The sequence below is a fragment of the Felis catus genome, chromosome A3, assembly GCF_018350175.1.
Source record: "Felis catus isolate Fca126 chromosome A3, F.catus_Fca126_mat1.0, whole genome shotgun sequence".
NCBI lineage: Eukaryota > Metazoa > Chordata > Mammalia > Carnivora > Felidae > Felis > Felis catus.
Window position 1 is genome coordinate 123528832 of NC_058370.1, and position 27058 is coordinate 123555889.

Here is a 27058-nt window from a genome sequence, read left to right on the forward strand (position 1 = left end):
AAATGTACTTAATGGCATCTAGAATGGTGAATCGTTTCCAGAAGGTTTTCAACTTACTTTGCCAAGATCTATCAGAAGAATCACTATCCATGGCAGCTATAGCCTTACAAAAAATGCATTTGTTAAATAATAATACTTTAAAGTCAAAATTACTCCTTAATCCATGGGCTACAGAATGGATGTTGTATTAGTAGACACGAAAACAACATTAATCTTGTTGTACATCTCTGCCAGAACTCTTGGGTGACCAGCCACATTGTCAATTAGCATTGTCAATATTTTGAAAGGCATCTTTTTTTTTGGAGCAGTAGGTCTCAACAGTGGGCTTAAAATATCCAGTAAACCATGTTGTAAACAGATGTGCTGTCATCCAGGCTTTGTTGTTCCATTTATACAGCACAGAGTAGATTTAGCATAATTCTTAAGGACCCTAGGAATTTAGGAATGGTATATGAGCACTGGCTTCACCTTCAAGTCACCAGCTGTATTAGCCCCTAACATGAGAGTCAGCCTGTCCTTTGAAGCTTTGAAGCCAGACATTGAGGCATTGACTTCTCCTCTCTAGCTATGAAAGTCCTAGATGGCATCTTCTTCCAATAGAAGGCTGTTACACCTCCTTCAGTGTTACACCTCCACTGAAAATCTATGGTTTAGTGTAGCCACCTTCCTGAATTATCTCAGATAGATCTTCTGGATAATTTGCTGCAGCTTCTATATCAGCACTTGCTGCTTCACCTTGAGCTTGTATGTTGAGCTTGTACGTTACAGAGACAGCTTTTTCTCCTTACAGCTCATGAACCAACCTGTGCTAGCTTCACGTTTCTTCTGCAGTATCCTCACCTCTCAGCCTTCATAGGAGTGAAGAGAGTTAGGACCTTGCTCTGGATTAGGCTCTGGCTTACAGGAATGTTGTAGCTGGTTTGATCTTCTATCCAGACCACAAAAACTTTCTCCATATCAGCAATAAGGCTGTTTTACTCTCTTATCACTATGCGTTCACTGGAGTAGAACTTTTAATTTCCTTCAAGAACTTTTCCTTTGCATTCACAACTTACCTAACTGTTTGGTACAAGAGGCCTGGCTTTTGGCCTATCTCATTTTTCGACATGCCTTTCTCACCAAGCTTAATCACTTTTAGCTTTTGATTTAAAGTGAGAGCTATGTCACTCTTCCTTCACTTGAACACTGAGAGGCCACTGTAAGATTAATAAGTGGCCTAGTCTCAATATTATTGTGTCTCAGGGAATAGGGAGTCCAAGGAGAGGGGAAAAAATGGGGAAACAACCATTCTGTGGAGAAGTCAGAACACACACAACATTCATCGATTAAGTTTGTCTTCTCTGTGCAGGGTTCATGGTGTCAAAAACAATCCCAATAGTAAAATCAAAGTCCACTTATCACAGATATAACAAATATATAACAAATATAATAATAATGAAAACTTTGAAATATTGCGAGAAATACCAAAATGTGCCCCAGACACAAAAAGAGCAAATGCTGTTGGAAAAGTGTCTCCAATTGACTTGCCAGAGGCAGGGTTGCCACAAACCTTCAAATGGTAAAAAAAAAAAAAAAAAAATGCAGTATCTACAAAGCATAATAAACCAAAGTGCAATGCAGTGAGGTGTGCCTGTATTGCCAAAGACAAGTCTGGCTCCAGGGAGAAGGTAAGAACAATCTCTAATCACACTGAGCATATGCAAATAGCTACTGTTAGAGTGCAGAGAAACACTTTGTTCTCTTTAGTAGGTTAAATATGCCTCTCCACAAATGTGTTAACATCCTTCCTTTGCTCAGCAAATCCTCTTTTCATGAGCTGTTCAAAGGTAAACTTTGGATTATCATAACCTCCATATCTGCATGCTTATATTAAGCTCATCTCTCCCATATTAAAAAGAAATTACTCTTCAACCCCCACCTTCACCACAAATATCAACTAACTTTTCTCACCCCTTTCGTAAACATCTGTAACAAGTTGTCTACATTCTCTCTCTGAAAATGTACTTCAACCATTAATAACCCTCCTGATATCAGTTCTCCTTTGGGTACTCTTTCTTTGCCGACTCTTAAATGTTACTGTTTTCTCTGAACGTCCAGTTAGGTTCTCTCACTGGTAATGCGGTCTTCTTGAACAAGCTCACTCAGTTTCATGGCTGAAAGGATGATCTCAAGGCTTATCACATACAAAGCAGTATTTCCAGCTTTTAACACCATCTGTAAGTTCCAGGACTATACTTGCACACTATCTGCTAGACACCTTTACTTGAATAGCCCACAGACACTTAAGATTTAAAACCTCTAAGAGAGAACTAAAGACCTTTCCTCCAGCCTCTAAATTCCTCATCTTGGGTTTCTGCTCTCAGAGAATACCACCATTATCCACCATGGACTCCACATTATCCAGAATATCTTTATGGAGTTAGTCACTGATGCCTGCTGATTTTACTTCCTAAATAGTTCTCAAACGTCTTCACATCTCACAATTCCATCTGCCTCTATTGTGCTTCCCATAACAATATTTTAACTGGTTTTATCCCTGCAACAACCTCATAACAGGTTTCCCAGTCCTCATTTGTATCATCACAGAAAGTTCTTCATTCTAAAATGTAAATTAGACCAAGACACATACATGCTTAGAAATAGCTTAGGGTAAGTCCACACTCTTTAATGTAACTTAAAAGAACCTTTGTGATCTGGGAACCGCCCCCCCCCCCCCCCCCCCCGCTCACACACACTCACTTCCAGCCACACAGAAGAATTTATCACTGTCTCTAGGCTCTAATCCTTTTCACAGGAAGTTTTATCTTTACAAAATACCCCTTCTCCACACAAACACTGGTTCTGTTCCCAGTCGATTTCTATTCATCATTGATATTGAAGCTTAGATACCCTTTTTCTAAGAAGTTTCTGCATTACCCCTTCCTCACCACCATCAGGTCTGTTAGGGGGCCCATCCTGTCTCTCCCTTAGGACCCTATACTTCTCCTCTCACAGCCCATATCACATTGTGTTTTAATTGCCTACGTTCTCATTTAAATCTCACATAATTGGCAAGGTATGTGAAGTCAGAACACATGTTTAGATTGGCCTGTCATGTATCCCCAAAACCTATTTCACCACCTGGCACATGGCTGGCATTCAATAAATGAATGTAAAAAAATGTAAGAATAAAATATTTTCTGTACTTCAAAGAAAAATGGTGAAAGAAATCCCTTCTTTTGTCCCTTTCAAAATAATTAGCACAGATTATTAAATAAACAGATCAGTTTACTGGCCCAAACCTGTAGTAATAACTTAAAAAAAAACCTACAATGCCTAAGGACTATAGAAAATTTTACCTAAAAAATTACTATTGTGTTGTTATTATCATTATTTTTTTTGTTGTCTAGATTAGTCCTGTGGTTTAAAAATCTATTTGTTTGGTCAAATTTGATAATTGAGAATAAGGTCTTCAATTGATCAGAACTTTTACTTTGAGGGATTATCCAAGATGTCCATAAACACTAGTCAATGTGTAAGTATGCTTCAAAACCATGGCCCTCTCTGAATTTTTGTTCCATCAAGGAAATTGCCTTCCTTTTCCTGTACCCCTCCACTATCTGATTTTTGAAGCCCACCTTGAAATGTATTAACCTTGCTCTGCTACCCCCACTCAGAGCTTACATGCATATAGTATGTATTTCATCAAACCCCAGAAATTTTCTAGAAAACTGAGATGGGGCTTTCAAAAGATACAAAGTGTTGTAGGTTTGGCATCACCCACACCATCCATTTCAGTTGATTTGCTATTAGCATCTGTGATGAGGCTTGGAGGTGGCTGCCAAACCCTGAATATCACTGAGATGAAATTTAGCTGGTGGGGCTGAAGCCAGGCTTATTACCGTTCAGATTATGGAGCTTCATGATTGTCCTCTCTTGTTAGCATGCCTCTGCTTGAGCACAAAAAGCATAGATTGCTTTGCAAAATCTATCTTAATTAATCATAAATAGTGCCTGATGGGAAGATTGCTGCTTTCATCTTAGTTAAATAAAACACAATCACCAAATCCTTTTCTTGCTCCAGGTTTTCACAGTATTGTGCAGGTTGCCTCCTTACATATTTGAGATGCTGGGAGGTCTAATCGCATGAGTGTGTTGCTAAGAGCCTCATTAGGTGGTGCTATCAAAAGCTGTTCCCAGCCCCTTCTCCATCAGCAGAGCCAAGTCCCAATGAGTTAAATGGGGACACTGGAATGGCAAAACAATTCCACTCCTTCCCAGCAGCTAATTAAGAAGGAGGGTAAAGCATTGTGCTAAAGACTTCAGTGAGTTTGCCTTGCAGCTCTTCAAGGGTGACCTTGCAGCAAATGGTGAAAGTACAGAAGAGAGTCACTGTTGCGTGGTAAATGATCATCAGGAAAGTTCAAATGCTACCAAATGGGTGGCTAAGTATGCTAGAATAAGCTTGCTTTGTTCTCTGCCCCTTTGAACTCACAAAATTTCCTTTCTGTACAAAATAGAAAGCAAATAATGAAGAACTTAACACTCTACTTAAATGGACAATATATAATCAGCCTCTTGCACCAGTAATACAAATGCTATGTATTAGGGTTTAAATACAGCAGTTTACTGTGAGGCACCCATGTAATATAATGGGCCTATGCATCTGTATAATGAGTATTGTAATTGCCCTTCTCTCATGCCAGTCTCTATTTATAGAGCTTAAAAAAAAAAAGCTAAAAATTCAATTTCCCACCTTCTCTTGCAGCTTCAGGTAAGTCCCTGTGATGCAGTTCTGACCAATGAAATATAAGGAGAAATCTCCTGACACCATCCCTTCTCCCATCTTCCTTCTGCCTGGAATGAGGAAACGTACCAGTACTCGGAGACAGGAAAACAAAAGTCACGTGCCTAGGATGGCAAAGTGGAAGACAGAAGAAACTGATTTCTTAATGCCATCTGGATGGGCCTTTCAAGTCCTGGATCACCTGTGCCCAGATCTTATGGTGTAGAACAGAAACTCCTATGTGTGTAAGTTACTATTAGGCAGGTCACGTGTTCTAGGTAGCAGACTCCAGTCCCCTCAGATGGAGAACACAAGTGACTTATGATAACATCCTGCCTTTTTTCTAAGAATGTCATTTCTCTCTTATTCTACGGGTCTAGACTGTGTATCTGAGCATTGATATAAGAGTGCCACATGAGGAGAGAATCAGGCCCAATTCATCGCTTCTTCTGAAAAAATGCTACAGGTTCTTAACATGCAGGAATTAATGTCCTGAAAACCTTATCCAATGCTCAAATTCACAAATACCACATGTATTACCCAGAATCCAGTCAGGAAAACAAAAGCAAAATTGTGTATTTCAACAGAGGATATTTAATATCGGGGATTTAATCTGGAGAGAGGAGCAGCATCACTGAGGTAAACCAGAGACAACAACAGGGAGCAGTTACTATTCCTAAAGCTGGAGGGACACAAGAGAGGACGCAGTTGTAAACAACGCAAGAGCTCAGAGAAGGAGCCTGAAAGAGATCCTGGTCAAATCTTGAAAAAGACACCCCTCCTGGAGAGTGAACACATTTAAGATGTCAGAGGGGCCTGGTGAAGTTCACACACAGACCTCTGAGGAGGTAGATTTGCCAGGCTGTTCTGATACCTCCAAAGGGATGTGATACCTCTAGGCTTGTTCCAGGAGTGCTGAAAGATGCTGCACCAGGTCCTGGGGCTGGGGGCTGGGGTAAACCACACCACTTGCTGAGCTGCTGCTGTCAGGTGATGCTGACAGGGCCCTGAGCACATGGGAAAAAGGAACTGCCTTCCCCCTCGTTCTCCTTTCCACTCCACTTCTCCTGCCTCCTCCTGGTCAAAACTAAGGGGAAGCCAGCTAGAAAGACTCTGGGAAACATAGTTCACAATGTTCTAGCCCCAGCATTGCATCCCAGAACAGATTGGAACAGGGTAGACTGGGAACTATGACACTTTAGGCAAATAAATTATCACAGCAAGAAATGCAGTAGGGTGCCTGAAACATTGAAGAGATGCCATAGTAGCAGTATTAACACAGAACTAAAGTTATTTCTGAAAGTATTGTGCAGTTCTTCCATAAAAACAAAATTCTACTTTTCTGGTTAAAAATCACTAATAATTTTAAAATATATATAAATCTTATTTTCTCTTTATTTTATTAATACATAGTCATTGTAGGAAGATTAGAAAACAATTAAAAAATTATGAAATAAAAGCTACCTTTAATTTTAAATTTATATTTCTGACATAAATATTGCCAGAAGTCAAGGTTCACATCTTTAATAACAAAGATAACATTTACTACAACTTACCAAGCACCCTTTTAAATGTTTTGTATGTAGGGGAACCTGGGTAGCTCAGTTGGTTAAGCATCCGACTCTTGATTTTGGCTCAGGTCACAATCTCATGGTTCTTACCGACAGAGAGGAGCCCGCTTGGGATTCTGTCTCTCCCTGTCTCTCTGCTCCTCCCCCACTCTCTCTCTCAAAATAAATAATCATGTTTTTAAAAACGCTATACATGTAGTATACCTTTTAATACTCAAACAACCATTTGGGTTAGATATGAATATTACCATGCATATTTTTCAGGTGTGGAAACTGAAGCCCAGAGAGGTTAAGGGACCACCCAACGTCATACAGCTAGTAAGCAGTGGAGCTGGATATCAAATCCAGGCAATCTAGCTTCAGAAACCGCTTGCTTGGCCACAGCCCTATATTAGCATCTTTGGTGATCTAAATTCCTCTTTTGTCACCATATGTAGTATTTGATAAAGATATTTTTACTTAATATAAAAGGTATGTATGTAATCATCATTATTTCCTTAGGCTTAAGTCCTAGACATGTAATTATAAAGTCACAGAACTATTTATTTTGCATTTTGGGGAAATGTCTCATTATTCTCGAAGGTTATAGTTAGTTAAAATATCATGAGTATGTTGTGAGAGAATCTGCTTCTGGGAGCCTCACCCAAACAGTAGTTTAGCTCTTTTTCTCACTAGTAGTTTGCTCTCTTCTATTGGTATGTCCATTATTGTTTCTCTTCCTGCCGTTTTGTCTCCTTCTGGAATTTCCATAATACGTTTTTTAGATATCCTAAATTTGTCCTCATAAATCTCATATATTCTTTTTTTTAATTTTTTAAATGTTTCTTCATTTACTTAGAGAGAGAGAGAGAGAGAGAGAGAGAGCGAGCAGGGGAGGGGCAGAAAGAAAGCATAGAGAAGATCCCAAGCAGGCTCCAGAACTGTCAGCACAGAGCCAGACAACAGGGCCCGATCCCACAAACTGTGAGATCATGACCTGAGCCGAAATCAAGAGTTGGACTCTTAACTGACTGAGCCACCCAGGCACCCCAGAATCTCATCTTTTCTTTTATTATTCTTCTCCCTTTCCTGTAACTCCTAGGCAACTGTCTCAAGTTCATCTTCTAATTCATTGATTTGGTTTTCTATGAAATGGATGCTGCCATTCACAGGTTATTTCACAGTTTTAAATATCCACATTTTTAATATCCAGTTAATCATTCCTACGTTCAGATTGTTTCATGATTACAAATGTCTTAATATCATAGGCACAGAAACATTTCAAATCAGGTTGAGACTATAAATTAGTATATCCTAAGGAATTCTTCCTGTTTCTTACAGAAATTATTTACAAGGATACATGTTCTCCTACTTCCTTACTATGAACTATAAAATTACATTACAATATTATATTACATATGTCTGGTAATTTTCTATCTACTTCTTCCTACTGACTGACACATATGTGTTCAGTTATGATGGTCTGTTTAAAATCATGGTACCTCCATTCAAGTATTTCCAGTGCAAATGAAAAGAAAGAATTTTAAATTTAGTACAGATTTCCTTTGCCCTATTATAATCCTGTAGCCTTTAGAAATAGGCAGGCCCCTTTAGCCATCAGCCATCAGATACTTTGCTAAAGAACCAAGAGTTGTCTTTTGCACTGTGTATACATACATACATACAGTGGTCTCTGCCCCTGGTTCCTAACACATAGTTCCTAAAACCTTTGTAAACAGAGGTGCTAGGAGTATCTTTTGTTCTAACATTTAGTCTTTGACTTAGTTCCTGAGCCAGAGCTCCCAAATCCCTTGGAATTTCTGTGATGATGGCAGTGCCTTTTGTTCTAATGAAGTTAACTCTTGGTGGGCTCCTAGATGGAGAATGCTCACCAGAAAGACAAAGCCATAAGTAGAAGCTTAGAATTAACAGCCTCACATCCCACTCTCCAGAGAGGGAAAAGGGGCTGACAACAGAGTTGATAATTGATCATGCCTATGTGATAAAGCCTCCATAAAAATCCCAATAATAGGGGGTTCTGGGAGCTTCTAGGATGGTGATCACATGTACATGCCAGAAGTGTTGCGTGCCTCAATGCCATAGTGACCAAAGCTCCTATTCTTGAGACTCTTCCAGACCTCACCCTATGTATCTCTTCACCTGCTGTTTATGTGTACCCTTTATCATATCTTTTATTATATAATAAACTGGTAAACATGTTTGCCTGAGTTCTGCAAGCTGTTCTAGCAAATAATCAAATCCAAGGGGGAAGTCATGGAAACTTCTAATTTATACCTAAGGGGGCTAAAAGTTGTGAGTAACCTGAGGACCTACTACATGTGATTGACATCTGACATGGGAAGCAGTCTCATGGAATTGAGCTCTTAACCTGTAGGGTCTGTGTTAACTCTGTGTTAACTCTGAAATTGAACTGAATTATAGAACACCCAGCTGTTGTCACAAAGAATTATTTGGTATAGGAAAAAACTCACACAATTGGTGTCAGAAATGTGAGTGTGGTAGTAGTGTGAGAGTAAGAGAAACACATGAGAAATGAATTTTTCCTTCACAACACAGAAGGTATGGTGGCTTAACGTCAACAGAGATAGAGTGCCCTTCTACCTAAAGGATAAACCTTGAGCTAGCACCAAAATTGATCCCCAATGTCTGATGTTCTTCCAAAGGGTAAGGGGAGCATTTCTCTCTCTTGTCCCATAACCCTCCCCCCAATCTCTTACCTCACTGCTCTAGGCTAAGAGTTGCTAGTAGAGTTCCTTCAGGAGCCTCTGCCATTTCACTACCCAAAAAGACTTTTTCTTGTCATTAAATGAACTGCCAGACAGCCAGTCCTTCCTCAAACTGACTTTATCTTATACTACATTTCATGAAACTTCTGACTTCCAGGTAGCACTCATGCTGGTTTCTTGGCATGATAAAAACATAGTCCCCTTATTTCAATATGCTTTTTTTTCCATTCCAAAATGTGGAACCAAGTGTAGTTTAAATGCATATGAAAAAATTTCCACATTTACCAGAACCAAACTATCAGTTGCCATGACCTCTTCAATACATCTTTATTCTCCGAACCAGAAGTTCATTTACATTTCCACCAATAGTTTCAATTATTCTTTCAGAGTTAACATTGATATGGGGATTTACATTTACATTTCCTAGCAAAAACTGTACGCTTCAGAAAGATTACAGTACTACAGATCACACCATTTGCCAACGGAAGCTGTAAAAACTGAATGCACGATGTATTTCTTTAAAAAAAATTTTTTTTTAATGTTTTTATTTATTTTTGAGACAGGGAGAGACAGAGCATGAACGGGGGAGGGGCAGAGAGAGAGAGACACAGAATCGGAAGTAGGCTCCAGGCTCTGAGCCATCAAGCCCAGAGCCAGACGCAGGGCTCGAACTCATGGATCGCGAGATCATGACCTGAGCTGAAGTCGGACGCTTAACCGACTGAGCCACCCAGGCGCCCCTGCAGGATGTATTTCTAAGCATATTCTAACTGATGGTGGCTCAGCTACCACCTGTGAATTTAAAAGTTTTCTCAAGGAAAATAAATACTTTGATAATTTAGAGAAGGAAATACCCATGAATATCTTAGGATCACATGTGGGGATAGATTACCTGTAGATCCAGTGCTGCATGCAGTTTTGCAAGGCCCTGTGTGTAGCCTTGAAGCGAAGGGAAAAAGAACAAAACTACCATCCTGATGTCTCAGATTAAAAGCAGTGCAACATCCGTAAGTGGAACTTCTATGTCAGTCAGTAATAGAGAACACTGTTTTCAAAACACCAAGGAAGTTTTAAGTCATTGTGACTCCTTATCAACTACTTAGTGGAGTTTCCATCTATCTTTGCTGTTCTTGGACATTCTTGCTCAGTTTAATAAACATGCACAACAGGTCCCCACTGGTAGTTTTCTAAGACAAGTTTGTTCATCTAAAGATGGAATTATCAATGTGACCTAACATTTTCTAATCAGATTCTATATGTCCCCTCTTTGTCACTAAAGAGTGACTTTATTAGTAATTACTAATAGCTGCAGCAAATCAGTATGTAATTATTTAGGAAGTATAATAAAACAAATTCCCTGAAATGAAGGTAATGGAAAGGGGAAGAATCTTTTTTCTTACATGTTTGTTTGTTTGTTTGTTTGTTTGTTTGTTTTTGAGAGAGGGCACATGAGCAGGGGAGGGGCAAAAGAAAAGGAATCAGAATCCCAAGCAGGTACCACAGGGAGCCTGATCTCACGAACCCCGAGATCATGACCTGAGCCGAAATCAAGAGTCAGATGCTTAATCGACTGAGCCACCCAGGCACCCTGGAAAGGGGAAGAATCTTTGAAAATTTAGGTTAAGGAGTCATCATGATGACACCCAGGAATTTAAATAAAAGAATCAACTCTTATTTCACAAGCTAGCCCACCTTCTCAACAAACAGAAGACATATTTGTCACTAGAACTGTAAAAAAATATATATCATCATAATAAGTTTAATAACTATTGGAAATATGCCCAATTCCAAACAGGCAAAAGATGGAGAAGAACTGTGATGATGAATAAGAACATAAAGAAGGAGGACAAAGTGCAGCAAACAAAACCTCAAATTCAAAAAGTCACCTCATGCTGTCAATATTAAAAATAGGCCCATCAAGGAATCTTGATGTGCAAACAGCTCTTCATCAAACCTGCCAAGTTAAATAAGAGCCAAAGTGATGGTCAGATGATGGGTACAAATCCATCTCCATCACCCATCTGGATGTCTATGAAGAGTGACTTGAAAGAATATCCAATGCACATATGCCAATAAAAGATCACTAAGTAACCGGGTATAGGCATCAAGAATCATCAAGGCTGATACAAATTCAAATGCATTCTCAACTTGAAGACCAGACAGGAAGTATTCTTTTTTCCACTCTTCAGTTTGGATCTTAGCACAAATTTTACATTCCCCTGAAGGCAGTGATCCAAGCAGTTGCATTGCCACTTTTATTAGATATACCCCATTCTCTAAATGGATTTGGATCTAAATATGTCCTCAGGTACCTAAAGCTAACAACATTCAAGTGGTGGGAGACAAGAGAGGCCGGGATAAGAAAGGGGCAAGGCAGGGTGACTATGTTACAATCAGGAACTAAAGTTATATAAACTTGGGATGTAAACTCTATCCACTTGTCTTACACCACAGAAATCCACCCAATATTCTGCCATTTGGAAAGCATATCATATACTGAATCGATTAAAATGTACTTTGAATTTAGTATGGATCATGACATTTCAAGTTAGAATCACGTGGGTCAACTCCTTGCAAAGTAATTGGTTGGTTGGCTGGGTTAACATAGAAGAATCCAGGATATGAAAGCCCACTAAACCTGTATTCTAAATCAAGTTGTTACTTTGATGGTTTCCTGTCTCACGTTCAGGTCCTTTATCCATTTTGAACTTTGGATCTAAATGCGACATTTCAATCAGTCAGCAATTATTACACATTTGCCCAAGAATATGTGTTCAAAGATATATAAGGAAAATATTGGGGAGATCACAATCTAATTGATAAAATGTTTATAGTCATTTTCTACAAAAACAACAAAAACAGACCATTTTAATTCAGTTCCTAACTATGTGGTAGAGACTGCACAATCTTTAAGAGTTTAGGGAAGGTGACCGCACTGTGGGCTAGAACAATCCCAGTAAACTGAACTGAGGTGGTAAGACTAGATTGAAGCCTCGATCAACAGGATTTGATTAAGTAGAAAGGGGAGAATATTTTAGGCAAGAAAACAACAGAAGCAAAAGCAAGGAGAGAGGAATAGAGCGAGGAATATTTTTTCTTTTAACTACAGTGAATAAGCCCTTCCTTGCTTCTTGACTTGTCTGTATTGTTTTAACAACTATCTCTGAACTAGCTGAATGATGAATGGCCCTAGGAAAAAAGGTGGAACATATGAATGAGTGGTAGCAGATAAAAAGAAAGAAAATCATCAGGGGTAGAAACTATAAAAGGAAAATTAAATTGCTGGGACTACATAATGAATTTAAATTTTCAGTCATAAACTGATATATGCAAAAATGTAACTTATTTTTCTATAGTCAAAGATAATTTCCATCATTAAGTTCCCATTTCTGCTCAGTAGCAGAAAACTGATTATCAAGTTGCTTTCAGGTAAATTTCTTCCCATTCAGGCACTTCTCAGTCAATTCAGGTTTATAATGCAGCCGTATTCAGATTTTTAAAATCACTCTCAGATTTTATTCTCTCTCCCTTTTCCCCATGTTGATTCAAATCTCTGGGAAACTTCACCCACCATTACAAAAGCAATAATGAAAAGAAAAAGAGAAGCCCCATTCCATAGTCTCTTTATGGTTACATCTTATTAAAAAGAAAACCAGGGGCCCACAATGGTGTCACTTGCCCCCAAGCCAGTAAACTAACAGTACCTAATCTAACTGGAGTTTCAACATCACAGAAATGTAACCTTTAACCAGTCAACATAGGACTTTCTGGACCAGCATTAGGGAATTTCCTGAAAGACCCATTCCATTCCCCTCAGGAGGACAACCTTGCCAAAGACAAAGGGTTCTTTGCTGATTATTTCCTCTTTGCTGTTCCAATTCCTGAGTGGGTTAGTAAAGCCAATTAGATCTTTAATATTTACTGTATTGAATTTTTGTTACTCAACAGTCCTAAGCTACCTTTCTGTGAGATGTACATTGTCTTATGTGGTCATCAGACACACCCTCTTCATGCTGACACCCATTGAGATGACCAGTCATCTGGTCAAGGATTTGGGTTGGAGGACTCTGTTCCTATTACTTTACCCAGGTGTCCAAAGTTCTGCCTTAGCCTTCAGTTTCTAAGTCCAGTACTGCTATGTGGGAGGTCTTCCTTGTTCACATACCCAGGGTTTCCATGATCTTTCAGTCCTCCCTAGCTCTTCTATACCTTTCCCATGGGCACTGGGAAGGTTAACCCATTTTGCTAGCCCATCCTGAGGACTTAGAAGGCTGAGCTGCCAGCAGACACTCACTTTGCCCCTATCAAACCATTGGGCATCTCTTCTCCAGATTTTTTGCACCATTATATTCAAGAAATATACCACCTGTCTATCACCAGAACTCTAAGAGGGACAGGCAAAACTCTGCTCCACACTGCTGCTGCTCATATTTGTTCTCTCCATCTTCATGCCCAGTATCCCCAAGGGATGGTAGAGACAGTGTCACATGCCCAGTAAATGCCTTCTCACCTTCTATACCTCTTTCCCTGATTGGAAGATTTTTAATTAACTTTATTCTGGGAGCTGGGTAGAAGAAAATTGGACCTACATATCTATTCTTGTTTTTAATTTTTGCTGCTTTGTACCTGGGAGTACTTCACGAAGTTAAACACAAAGAACATGGCATTTATTATTCTTCCTCTCAATTGTTCAAAATTGTAAGGGTTATCAGCTATTTAACTGGGAGGCTGAGGAAGGGTATAACATACACAAAAATTACAATTTACCAATCTACCACATCTTGTTGACTTTTAATGTCAACAAGTAAGAGGATAAACTGAAATGTAATGGTGACTTAAGACTTGAGCAAGCCTAGAGTATGATTTCTATTTCTCTAGGGCAGGAATTCCATTAATTAACTTATTCATTCACCCATTCATTTTTTCATTTAATAATATTTACTGAACACCTATCAGTGGCAATGTTTTTGGATATACCAGCAGGCAAGTTTCCTGCTCTTGTTGAATAAACATTGTAATGGGGAAGATACACAATAGACAAATAAACTGATAATTCTTAACAGTTATAAGAATCACCAGGAATTAGGATATTGGGATAAAATCTCTGGAGATGGATCTTTCAGATCAGTGGTGAAAGTGATAAGAATGCTGTTTGTTTTTGTTTATTTGTTTGTTTAATCTTAATAGTTTTTAATCAAGTCTGGACTTCCCAAACCAATAGGGTCTGAGAAGGCTATCTGTTCACTACTTTACTGAGCTGGCGATACAACTACAGAGAATGGGCTCCACAGACCTCACTCCTTCTGAAATGGAGCTCTAAAATGCTTGAAAACAAGGAGTGCTCCAGACTCCTGTGGTTGTGCTGCCTTTGTGAGAGTTTAATTGCTTTTAAATGCATATGAATGTCAGTTTGAACCAGGCTAAATATGTCTTCCCGGAGACAGAGCATTTGGTCTTTCTTTCAAGTTCTTTTGTTTGCTTGAATCAGCTTTGTAGTTTAACAGATGTTTTTAGAGGAAATGGAGACATAAGCTTTTATAATGCTGAAAATTAAATGAGAAACAATACTCTTCTCATCACCCTCCCCCAAAACATGCAACCCTGCAACACTGGCAGCCCACCTTACACTGCAGAAAATCTTCACTTTTAGAGGATACACCTTGCTAAAATGAAAGACATTTGTTGTGTATACCTGGAGTTCATTATGTACTGTTTATTCTTTGGGAGATACATAATTGAACGTGTAAGTGATTATCCCTTTAGCCTTGGGGAAGGATAGTGTTTCCAAGATTCATAAAATTTCTTCCCTTTAATTAAAAATAAAGTAAAATTACCATAAGAATATAAATGCCTAGATCTTCTGGGCCAAGCCTACCTCTCCAACCTTCTGCTCTACCCCACATGCAAATTCTTTGTCCAAATTCAACACCCTCCACCCACCGCCACACACTCCTCTCCCCATGTTTCTGCCACCTTTAGTTTATGAAGCTGTTCCCTTACTGGGCTGCTTTCCACTTATCCAGATCCAACAGTTAGCTTTACTTGTGCCCTTGCTTCTACAACACTATTGTAAGGTCCTTACTGGAAGGTAACAGAATACAAAGAGCATCCGCTTTGGAATCAAACAAACCTATGCTAATTCTAACTCTATAAATTTTACATATGTGATCTTGGACCAATCAGTTAACCCATCCCAACATTAGGTCTCTATTCTGTAAAATTTCCTTCTGTCTCTCCAAAAGTAACTTTCATTTTTCAGACAGATCTCCTATCTTCTGTGTGAGATAGGTGCAGTAGCTCTAGAGTCCATACTCATCACCTCAAATCTGTCAGAAAGGAGAGAATGTCCCACCAAACAATAAAAATTCAGAGTGACTTATCAGGCTAGGTCACATCTCCAGCTGGACAGATCACATAGGCCAGGGGAACACTATACATTGATTGTGTTACTTCACAAGTTCTATAATTAGATTTGAGAGTTCTGTGGATTCTACCAGAGCACTTGTATTGAACACAGAGGAAAGGGTGGTCCGTAGGACCGTCTTCCAAAACAACTGGAAAGAACAATTAGTACATGATGAAATCAGTTTGGTGAGTTGCAACCAAATACTTTTTTGTTTGTTTGTTTTGTTTTTAGTTTTTTAGTAGAGGGAATAGAAGGGGACAGTATGGAAGAAAAAAAATGTGAACAAAAGAAACAAGAAGAAAAATATCAGAGGGTAAAACAGGTAATAAATTTTTTTATTTTATAAAAAACTTTATTCACTATTAAACACTGTTTACTAGGTTGCGGTATTAAATACATTGTTTTGGTAGGTGATATTAAAAATTTTTGAAAACCAGTGTCCTGGTGGAAAATTAAAATATGATTATCAAAGGAGATATGGATACTAAGCAAGCAAAAACCTATGAAAATCCACCACATCAGGAAAGATTACATAGTGGGTGCTCAACTGATGTTTATGGAATATATTTTAGAACTTATATTTTGATTGATATGCCTCTTGTCATTGAACAGCATTTAATCACATCCTCTAGAAGGAGACAGTTTACACTTCATGGGTTCAAATTTCTGAAGCAATTATCAAGATAACTTGAGTTAAGTGTTTAAATGGTTAAGGTTCCTGAGTGCCCTGAGCTGAGGCTAGCATAATGAGGTTTTCCAAAACTGGTTGACTCTGGCAAATGCAGAGACAGGTAGGAATGGGCAGCTTGAAATAAGCACAGTTTGTCTTTGACACTATCTCTCTCCCCAGATTATCCATTCTCCTTTCTCTAGTAATCCACTGTCCCCATTAACTGAAGCCAGGCACTAACCTCCAGTTGCATGCATTATCCATTTTCATAATAGGTCTACAGAATAAAAACTGATTCAAAGCAGGAGAGTTTACTCTGTTGAGAGGGACAAGAAAGAGGAGAGGAGAAGAGAGGAGAGGAGAGGAGAGGGGAGAGGAGAGGAGAGGAGAGGAGAGGAGAGGAGAGGAGAGGAGAGGAGAGGAGAGGAGAGGGAAGGAGGAAGTTAGTTGCAAACAAAGAATATTTTATAAGTTTGTCCCCATCATATATAACTAGACTAAGAAAATGAACTTTGGAGGAAATTAATTTGGCATTAAGGACACAGCTGGAATGTTTACATTGCATAAAGACCCAGATGCACAACAGAGAAGAAAAGTTATAAAAGACAACATTGGCCACAACAGCCTTGTAAAATGTGGTAACAATATATCCATAGAGAAAAATAAACCCTAATGGCAACATAACTTTTAATTGTAGAATCACTAGTAAGTATCTGGTATCTGGGGTGTGTGTGTGTGTGTGTGTGTGTGTGTGTGTGAGAGAGAGACAGAGACAGAGACAGAGACAGAAACAGAGAGGGGGAGGAGGGAGGGAGGGAAATGGGACAATAACAAGCACATGCATCTTAAATATATTATAGAAAATGAATAACATCATATAACTCTTTTATAAGAGATCACTCTTTTACTTGCCCCTCCTCTCAGCAGAGAGTACAGTGACTGGAATACTGATGTAATGATTAATTTTGTGGAAAAATTGAGGCAAAATTTCAACCCACCCCCTTCTTTAATTATCTTCATCTAGGTAGTAATCCCTTGTGTTCATACAGCACTCAATGGATTTTATTTCATTTGATCATGAAAAATCATAGGAAGTAAGAACTGGAAGGGATCCTGAAAAACACCCTGTCAAATCCATGTGTTTTCTAAGCAAGAAAACCAAGGCCCTGAGTTGTTAAGCACCTTGGTCAATACCAAAACAATTAATGTTAGAGCCAGAACCAGAATTAGGGATGATACAATAGCTAACATGTGTCCATTTCTCCTTTTCTGTTGAAAAAGGCAATGCAGGTGGCCATGTTCATGGAATGATTTCATTTCTTCAGAGAAGACACTAAAACATGATTTGAGACTGGTCTAGTGGGCAGCTGTGGTCAGGAAGTAGCAGCAGCAGCAACAACAAAAAGGAACAAAAGGGCAACAAACCAATTACTAAGAAGGCAATTTTGAACAAGTGTTTTGATCAATGTATTGAATCTCAGGACAACTGTTCAGACAATTATGAGTGTAGCTTTTATTAGGGCTGAAACGCCTATCAGTGATTCAGGAGACTGTCCTCCACTGAAGGAAAAAAAGAACCTGGTGACTTACCAAGTCACCAAAATGACTTTCTTTACCTCTTAAATGGATTGAGTTTTGAGGATCCATAAATAAAATGATAATCCTCAAAAGCACTAAATGCTATAACAAAGCCATGAAAATTGCACTCTTTATTCAATTTAGAGAAAATTGCACCCATATAATGTGTTTACCTTTCATCGTGAAATACATACCAGAAAGTTAGGCTTGTCTGATTTGTAATTTCAAGATTTATGATCTTAAAATTCTCAGTGCCTAGTCTGACATCCTAAATGCTGCATATGCAGGAGCCAGTAAAGATACAAACTTCAAGTTATAAGAAAAATAAGTCCTGAGGATATAATGTATAGCACAGTGACTATAGTTAATACTGTGTTGTATATTTGAAAGGCACTAGAAGAGTGTATCTTCAAAGTTCTCATCCCAAGAAAAAATAAATTTGTAACTGTGTGGTGATAGATGTTAACTAAACTTACTGTAGTTATCGTTTCACAGCATGTGCATATATTAAATCATTATGTTGGACACCTAAACCTAACACTATGTTAGATGTCAATTAAATCTCAATAAAAACAAATAGAGACGTAACTCAGCATCACTGAAACTGGTCCCTGCCCTTCAAGGGAGATGAGAGATATTCACGAGGTAGAGAGTAAGAGAAACAAACATATAATACCAAATATGGACCAAGAAAATCTCTACAGATTTTGCAAAAGTGGTGAAGGTGGCAAAGACTAACTAGAAAGCTTAATATATAACAGCCAGATTAATTTGTTAAGAAACACTCATTGTTCTTTGGAAAAGGAAGCAGGCATCAAAAATTTAAAGAATTGTCACTGAGAGTATTCTTTTTCTTCCAATTTTTTTCTTCTTTTCAAGTTGGAAACCCAATAGTATTAAATATTTAGTGATGACATTTCTTCTAGACATTCAAGAGAGCAGATTTCATGAACACAATGAAAAAGAATAATTCTTAGAAATATAAATAGATGGTCATTTTTTGTCTCCATTGGTGGTGTTGAAATTATTCAGGACACAATAACTTTTTGCTCAATGTCTGTATTCATATCTGGGAAGTCTTTCAAACACTAAAAGCACATCTAAACTCTCTCACAGAGAAGCCTGATAAACTTCCTCTGAAAAACCCAGTCATCATTATCCTGTCTTCTTGCTTTAGTGAGACCCTAAGAAAAGGACCACAGAAGTCACAAAGATATGATCCTTTTTCATTGGGTGTTTCTGCTTTGAAAACTTCAGTTATAACCCCCAAACCAGAGAGAGATTTGGTTCTATTTCTCTTTGAGGAACACAGTACAACATATTCCAGTAGCCCTATTAGAAATTATGTGCTTTTTTTTTAAAGTTTATTTATTTATTTTGAGAGGGGAAGGCAGAGAGAGAGAGAGAGAGAGAGAGAGAGAGAGAGAGAGAGAGAGAGAGAATCGCAAGCAGGCTTGGCACCATCAGCATGAAGCCCGATATGGGACTCGAACTCACAAACCATGAGATCTTGACATGAGCCGAAACAAGAGTCATAGGCTTAACCCTAGAAATTATGTGCTTTTTGCCCCTGAATCTGCATGCTGTTTAAACTGACAGGACGTGCATGGATTCTCCATAGGTATCCATTCATCCTTGAAAGTTCACTAAGTTTCCACTATGTGGCAACTCCTGTCTAGACCTTTTGTGGGTAACATAAATATAAGGCATGATCTTGGCCCTCTGTTGCTTACAGTGTAGCTCAAAATGTCCAAGGTAAGTATACCACTGATATGAAATAGCTCACCATTCTAGAATATACTGGGCACTACAAGCAGTTAATGTTACATACATTCAAAACAAGGAGACCCAGACCCAAAAAAGAGGTGGTTGGTGGTAAGGAGAGATTTGAGTTGTTCCTTTAGAGTTAGAAATACTATCTCTCTCCTCTGGACTCATTATGGGACTTACCAAATGTACCTGCTTATATTCCACACACATAGATCATGTCTACCTTCCCTTAACACAGATGCATATATACCCCCAGGATTATATTGAAGCTTTATATTAAATAGCATTTATATGAAGTGTGTGTGAATGTGTGAGTGTGTGTGTGTGTATAAATGCTAAGTCAAATATATTATAAAAACCCTGAATTTCTGCTGTGTTTCACTTATATTTCAGCCTTATCAATCTCTGAATATTTGGGAAACTCAACTCAAATAGACTAGGTAATTTTCAAATACTAAGCTCTAAACACATATTTTCCTCTACAGTAAATAATTATTACTGAACTCCTACTTATGTGAGACACAACAATATAAAACACTTCCTCTTCCTCAAAGAGAAAACAGGTAACTTCACTGTGATGTGCTATGATAGAGATATGAAGGCAGTGTTAGGAGAGTCCAGAGGAAAGTCACTATGTTCCATGTAGTGAGAGGAATAAGGTCGGATGGATATGACAGTAGGAAGGACAAACAGATGAATGAATGAATGACACATAAATGAAAAGACAGAACAAACTTTGAAGGGAAAGGATAAATCTTAAGGGGAAAATAATACGAGAACAGGTACTACAGAGACAAATTTACCCAGATGAGAAATCTTAGGTAGAGGATCTTTGGGGAAAAAAACACAGACAACTTGACTGAGTCAAGTTGTGTAGGGTTCTGGCTCTCTGATTAGACTTTCTGAAATACTGCTGATCCCTCCTTCTTATATTTGAACTGTATAGCCACTGCAATTTCAGGACTGGGGAACCTGGAACTGACCAAGCTCGATTCTGTAAAGGACAAGTCCTTAATCTACAGGGTTTAGAACAATGGCTGAGTGTGGAGAAAAATGTATGTCAGTCCTCAATCACAGAAATATCATCAGCATATGACTGCACACAAATAAATGCATGCAGGTGGGTACCTCTCTTCCCCCAACACACATGGACTAGTCTGTCCTCAGGCAGCTATGAACTGAGGGATCATACTTCAGAGCAGAGGATACTAATGCCAGAAGATATAGAGAATTTAGCCTCTTTCCTAACATTTTATGTGAGGCTGAGAGTGTGGAGATTTTGGATCTGTGTTGCAGCCATCAGGGACATTCAAGTAGACTCTAAATCCCATCTAGCTAGGATGACATTATAATGAATTAGACCTCCAGGAATAAAGCAGATGACAATTTTCCATGGAAACTACAATGCAGTTGATTGATCAGCATTCCACAGTGGCCAGAGCAGAGTATTTGGAGCTTGACTACCAACATTAGATCCTCATTAGGTCTCTTATCAGCTATGATTTGGGGGCATGTTGCCTAACCAATCGGAGCTAGTTTTTGCTCATCTGATAAAAAGCATCAACTGCCTCTTAAATGATGAATTCAAAATATCCCACAAGCCCTCATCTAGTTGTTGCCTTTCCCTTCCCCCTCTCGTAAATCACCCTGGCTTTGTTGCCTAGTTTTCTTCCACGCTATTGGTTTCCTCTCGCGTACTCCCTTTTCTCTGCCCATTTTTTCCATGTTAGTATAATCTGGGGCTGTAACCTTCCTATTAATTCAGTCTCCCTGGAGCATCTCATTGTCTTTGATGACTTTAGTACTACTTACGAGGAATGTTTCCTACACCTCTATCTCCAAGCTTAGCCTCTGTTAACTTCAGAAGCATATATCTAACTGCCTACAGAACATCTCAGCATAATCATAACTGGCAGAGAACAGAACAGAGTCTACACTCAGTCCCACTCTTCTTCCAGGTAGCAATGGAGCAGGTAAGCAGTTAGGAGGAAAAGTCAGCTGAATGGTATCGGGTTCACATGTAATATATGGTAAGTAGAGTGGACTTAAAGGCAGAAGGAATCATGAAACTGAAAAGATCTTGGGTAAGGAGACAAGAAAGTATGAACATCAATGAGGATGATAATTGCAATGTATGGAAGTACTTCAAATACTATCAAATTCATAAAAATGAATCATGATATTTATTTTTAAAAACTCCCTGGTCATCTTTGTAAGATGCTCAGGAATCTAATGACCACTGGTAAATAAAGGGAAGGAGTCAGGTAGTTCACTTGCCTTTCCCAAAAGGAATATACCACAAGGTAAACAAGTAGTTAATGAAGGAAATTCTCTCCCTCTCTAGAAAATATTCTAGATATTGAATAAAGAAAGAATGAAAGAATTAGAATCTCTCCATATGACATATAACATACCATAACAAAACAATGGACTAAGATGTTGATTATCAATGGCTTCTAACATCTCTAAAAAGCAAAACAAGAAGATATTATGAGTCCCTAATGAAAACAAACAATTCTACCTCTGAGGTTACCTCTGAAGTGTTCTTGCTTGAATATCAGAATCTGAATGTGATCAACTCCCTAAGTCCAACTTCAACTTACAGCAAATGAAAATAACAGAAAATGCAATCAACAATACCATGGTATATGTTCTAGGAAAAAATAATCTGGTTTCTTCAACAAGTAGAAAGGGTTGATAAGATATGGAGACAAAACTCAAAACATATCTAAGGGATATATCAACTAAAGTCAATGTATGCTCCTTATTTGGAATCTGATTATATAAACTAAAGACGATAGACATGTGAGAAAATTTTAACGTCTACTGACTAGAAAGTTGTTAATAGTAAGGAATTATTTATTATTCTTATTTATTTTAATAATTATTATTTATATGCATCATAATAGTATTGAAGTTTTTAAAATGTATGACTTTTAGACAGTCATACTGAAATATTTATAAGTGAAATGATATGATAACAGATTTGTTTCAAAAAAACAGGGATGAGGGGAAATGAGTGAGGTATAGATTAATGGTTAATTATTAGAGCTATCAATGGGTAAAATTGCATTAAACTATTCTGTCTCTTGTATGTTTGCAATTTTCCATAACAAAATTATACACACACACACACACACACACACACACACACACACACACCCCTAGGACAGTTTGATTGAACAAAGATTCTGATGCAGCCAGGGTATTGTTATAAAATCAGGGGAGGAATCTGTTTTAGAGTTTAAGCATTCTTGACATCAAATGTCTGGCTGCAGGTAAGTTGACACCATAGGTACAGAGTATAATATGGATTTTGTGGTGCATGGTGGATGATTAAGAAGAAGGAGAGATATTGCCAAGGAGTAACTGAGAGGTCTCTCAGCCTCTCAAGTCAATCACACTTTATTAAACATTCTGGTAGCACAATAATCACCTCAGGCACCCATGAAAAGTACAAATTCTATGATCCAATTGGGATCCAAGGAGGAAGGATCTGGGAAGTTATAGGTTTAACTAGCTCTCCACATGCTCATCATCACAATTTAGGAATCAAAGTGGTTAATTTCAAGGTGCAACATAATATTCAATTGGGAATAACTTGTAAGCAATTGGAAATTGGAGGGAGTTGGATTAGAATTATATAAACAAAAGGTAATACAGGTTTGGGACTCATTTTCATAGACTTCCAAAAATAATTTATTAGAGGCACTTCTCCAAAGGAGGGACAATGACATAACCTCCATTAGCAAAAAGGCACTACTGGCTATTGGGGGTGCCAGTCACTCACCATTTTTGCCCCCCCATATCACAACTGATTGAGAACTGCACACAGAGACAAATGGGGCTGAATCAGAAATTGTTGTGATGGTAATGAATGGAGGAAGGCAATTTGGACCCGATGCAAAAAGGGGGGTTCCTAGTCTTTCCCTAATGGGCTTGAAGTTAATGCACCCTACATAAAGCATACCTGATATACCTTCTCATCTGTGCCTTTAAGAGGTTGCCTGGCCTAATTGTTTTACTGCCGAGAAAGTAGGGATTGAAGCACTGGCCCTTCTAAATCAGCAAGGAGACAGGCAACTAGAGAGAAACGGAAATTGAAGCCTGTCTCTTATCTTTCTGGCATCGTGAGTCTATCTGATGATAGAATGGCCCGGTGGATATCAGGTTCTCCTATAAGAAAGAATGAACATGGGGCGCCTGGGTGGCGCAGTCGGTTAAGCGTCCGGCTTCAGCCAGGTCACAATCTCGCGGTCCGTGGGTTCGAGCCCCGCGTCGGGCTCTGGGCTGATGGCTCAGAGCCTGGAGCCTGTTTCCGATTCTGTGTCTCCCTCTCTCTCTGCCCCTCCCCCATTCATGCTCTGTCTCTCTCTGCCCCCAAAATAAATAAACGTTGAAAAAAAAATTAAAAAAAAAAAAAAAAAGAATGAACAAGCAATAGCAAGGGACCAGAAATGTGCCTTCCAACAAATCCCTTCACCCATAGGCCAAGGCAGGATTTAAAGATTAGCATTATTTGCTACAGGCACTATTTGCAAAAGCCTCTCTATACTTCATTGATGTTTATTCAAAATTTCCATAATATGATGTAGCAAGCTCTTCGCACAATGGAGAACAGAAATGAGTTTTTCAGGCTTATTTTGGTTACTTCCTAAGACTGAACAAAACTAAAGGTGGTAATTTCACTGAAAAAGGTCATTAATTAAAAGTTTGGTTTTCCATTTCTTGTTGAGATAATATATGTCATGTGCTCAAAAGATGGCCTAGCACACAGTAAGTCCCTGATAAATGTTGCTTTCATTGTGGTCATTGTTAAATAAAACTTGTTAAGCGATATAGCAATTGTGACAGAGAGTTTTAGGAAACGAGTTTATTTAACGAAACCTAACAATTTTATTATTTACTATAATTTTTAAATGTTGATTGAATCTTCCCAGTTGAATCCTGAAAAATTAAAAACATAGGTATGGGTCCTACATGCTTCCCAGCATACTTCAGTTTACTACGAATCAGCAGAACATGCCAGGGTTTGGAATTTATATTTGTCACTTTAAATCTGAGCTCCCTCATTTATAACTGTGTTGCCTTAAGCTGGTTACTTGACCTTTCTGAGATTCAGGCTCCTCATCTGTAAAATAGGTATGTAACAGTTCACTTGGCTATCAGAGAGAGATGATAATAGTACAACCTTCAGAGGGTTACTCAAAGAATAAATGGGATCACATTAATAAAGTGTTTCTTTTAAAATACAATGCTCAAGGGGCGCCTGGGTGGCTCAGTCGGTTGAGCGGCCGACTTTAGCTTAGGTCATGATCTCACGGTCCGTGAGTTCGAGCCCCGCATCAGGCTCTATGCTGACAGCTCAGAGCCTGGAGCCTGTTTCAGATTCTGTGTCTCCTTCTCTCTGACCCTCCCCTGTTCATGCTCTGTCTCTCTCTGTCTCAAAAATAAACGCTAAAAAAAATTTAAAAAAAATAAAATACAATGCTCAAATAGTGTTTTTAGCATTTTATTATTTTTTTTTAATTTATTTAATTAATTTATTTAAATTCAAGTTAGTTAACACACAGCGTATGTTAACTTTATTGGTTTCAGGAGCAGAACCCAGTGACTCATCACTTACATGGAACACCCAGTGCTCAAGCCAACAAGTGCCCTCCTTAATACCCATCACCCATTTAGGCCATCCCCCCACCCACATCTCCTCCAGCAACCCTCAGTTTGTTCTCTGTATTTAAGAGTTTCTCATGGTTGGCCTCCCTCTCTGTTTTTATATTTTTGCTCCTTCCCTTCCCTTAGGTTCATCTGTTTTGTCTCTTAAATTCCACATATGAGTGAAATCATATATTTACCTTTCTCAGACTGACTTATTTTGCTTAGTATAATACACTCTAGCTACATCCACATTGTTGCAAATGGCAAGATTTCATTCCTTTTGATTGTTGAATAAGATTCCATTGTAAATACATACCACATCTTCTTTATCCATTCATCAGTTGATGGACATTTGGGCTAATAATATGGCTATTGTTGACAGTTCTGCTATAAACACTGGGATGCATAGTGCTCTTTAATATACTGCCTTCTATTTTAACTTTTTAAAAAAATCCCATGACTAAAATAAAACAGATTATTTTTATTTATATTTTGCAACTATGGAGACCAATATTCAGTGAGTCACTTACTGTATTAGTTTTCTATTGTTTAATGATATTTCCACAGACTTAAAAAAAACTCACATTTGTTTTCTTGAAGTTTTTGTGGGTCATATGTCTGGAGAAGAGTTTGTGTTCTTTACTTGGGGTGTCACATAGTTGCAATAAAGATGTCATCCAGGGTTAAAGTCTCATCTGAGGCTCGACTGAGTCAGAACCCACTTTTTAAGTTCATTTAGGTGTTAGAAGAATTCAGTTCCTTATGGTTCAGTTTCCTACTGGCTATTGGTTGGAGGCCTCTCTCAGCTCCTAGATGCCATCCGTAGTCCTTGCCATGTGGAATTCCCCACTACGGCCACTTACTTCCTCAAGGTCAACAAGGGAGTGAGAGATATCCTAAGAAGGCAAGAACCACAATGCTGCATGATATAATGATGTACTCTCATACATCTCATCACCCTGCCAAATATTGATTAAAAGCAAGTCACAGACCTCCCTATACTCCAGAGAAAGAAACCACGCAAGGGTGTAAACATCCAGAGGTAGGGAATATAGGACCAATTTAAGAGTCTGTCTGCCCCTCTTACCCATAGGCATATTTCTAGGAACAGAACCAAAATTATAACCCAGTATTTCTAGTTAATATTTTATGCTCTTTTCATTTTGGCAGTCAATTTTCTAGGAAATATTTAATGAGCATCTACTATGTACAAGGTACATAGTACCTTGTACCTTAATCAAGGTAAATAAAGTAAATAATTCAATAATTATGACATGAAAAACTATCCTTCAATAATAGGGAATACAGGAGGTACCAAAATAATTATTCCACAATGATAAGAATGTTATGAAAAGAGAGAAAATTGAGTTATGACTGACATACCAAGAAAGTCAAAAGAAAAATACTGGGTTCAAAGAAATAGAGTAGGTCTGAGAAAACCTATACTTTCCAATAAAAAAGTAAAAAGTTTCAATTTTGTTTTATAGTATAGCAATGCATATTAATTTTTTTGCTTTTTAATATTTGTTGTTTTTTTTAATTTTTTTTTCAATGTTTATTTATTTTTGGGACAGAGAGAGACAGAGCATGAACGGGGGAGGGGCAGAGAGAGAGGGAGACACAGAATTGGAAACAGGCTCCAGGCTCTGAGCCATCAGCCCAGAGCCCGACGCGGGGCTCGAACTCACGGACCGCGAGATCATGACCTGGCTGAAGTCGGACGCTTAACCGACTGCGCCACCCAGGCGCCCCTAATATTTGTTTTTAAAGAAAAGTAATAAGTCCAATGTGAGGCTTTGATTATTCTGAAAATAACGTTGCTGAAAATATACTGGAAGCAAGTCAGTTAACATTGTCACAATTGTCATTTCCTGTTCAAAGACATTTTCTAAATATGAAAATAGAATTTGGTAA

The 27058-nt window shown here is 38.4% G+C and overlaps 1 protein-coding gene across 3 annotated transcripts in view; it reads right to left on the bottom strand.

Moving 5' to 3' along the window:
- The window catches only part of TDRD15 (tudor domain containing 15), a 701518-nt gene that overhangs the window by 272486 nt on the left and 401974 nt on the right, over positions 1 to 27058 (bottom strand). Inside the window, exon 7 of one of the 3 annotated variants that reach the window (XM_045054883.1) lies at positions 25479 to 26040. The exons of the other annotated variants lie outside the window; for them this stretch is intronic. The gene's annotated coding sequence lies outside the window, so the exon portion shown is untranslated. Of the gene's footprint in view, positions 1 to 25478; positions 26041 to 27058 lie in introns of those variants that run through there. 3 annotated transcript variants of the gene reach the window in all.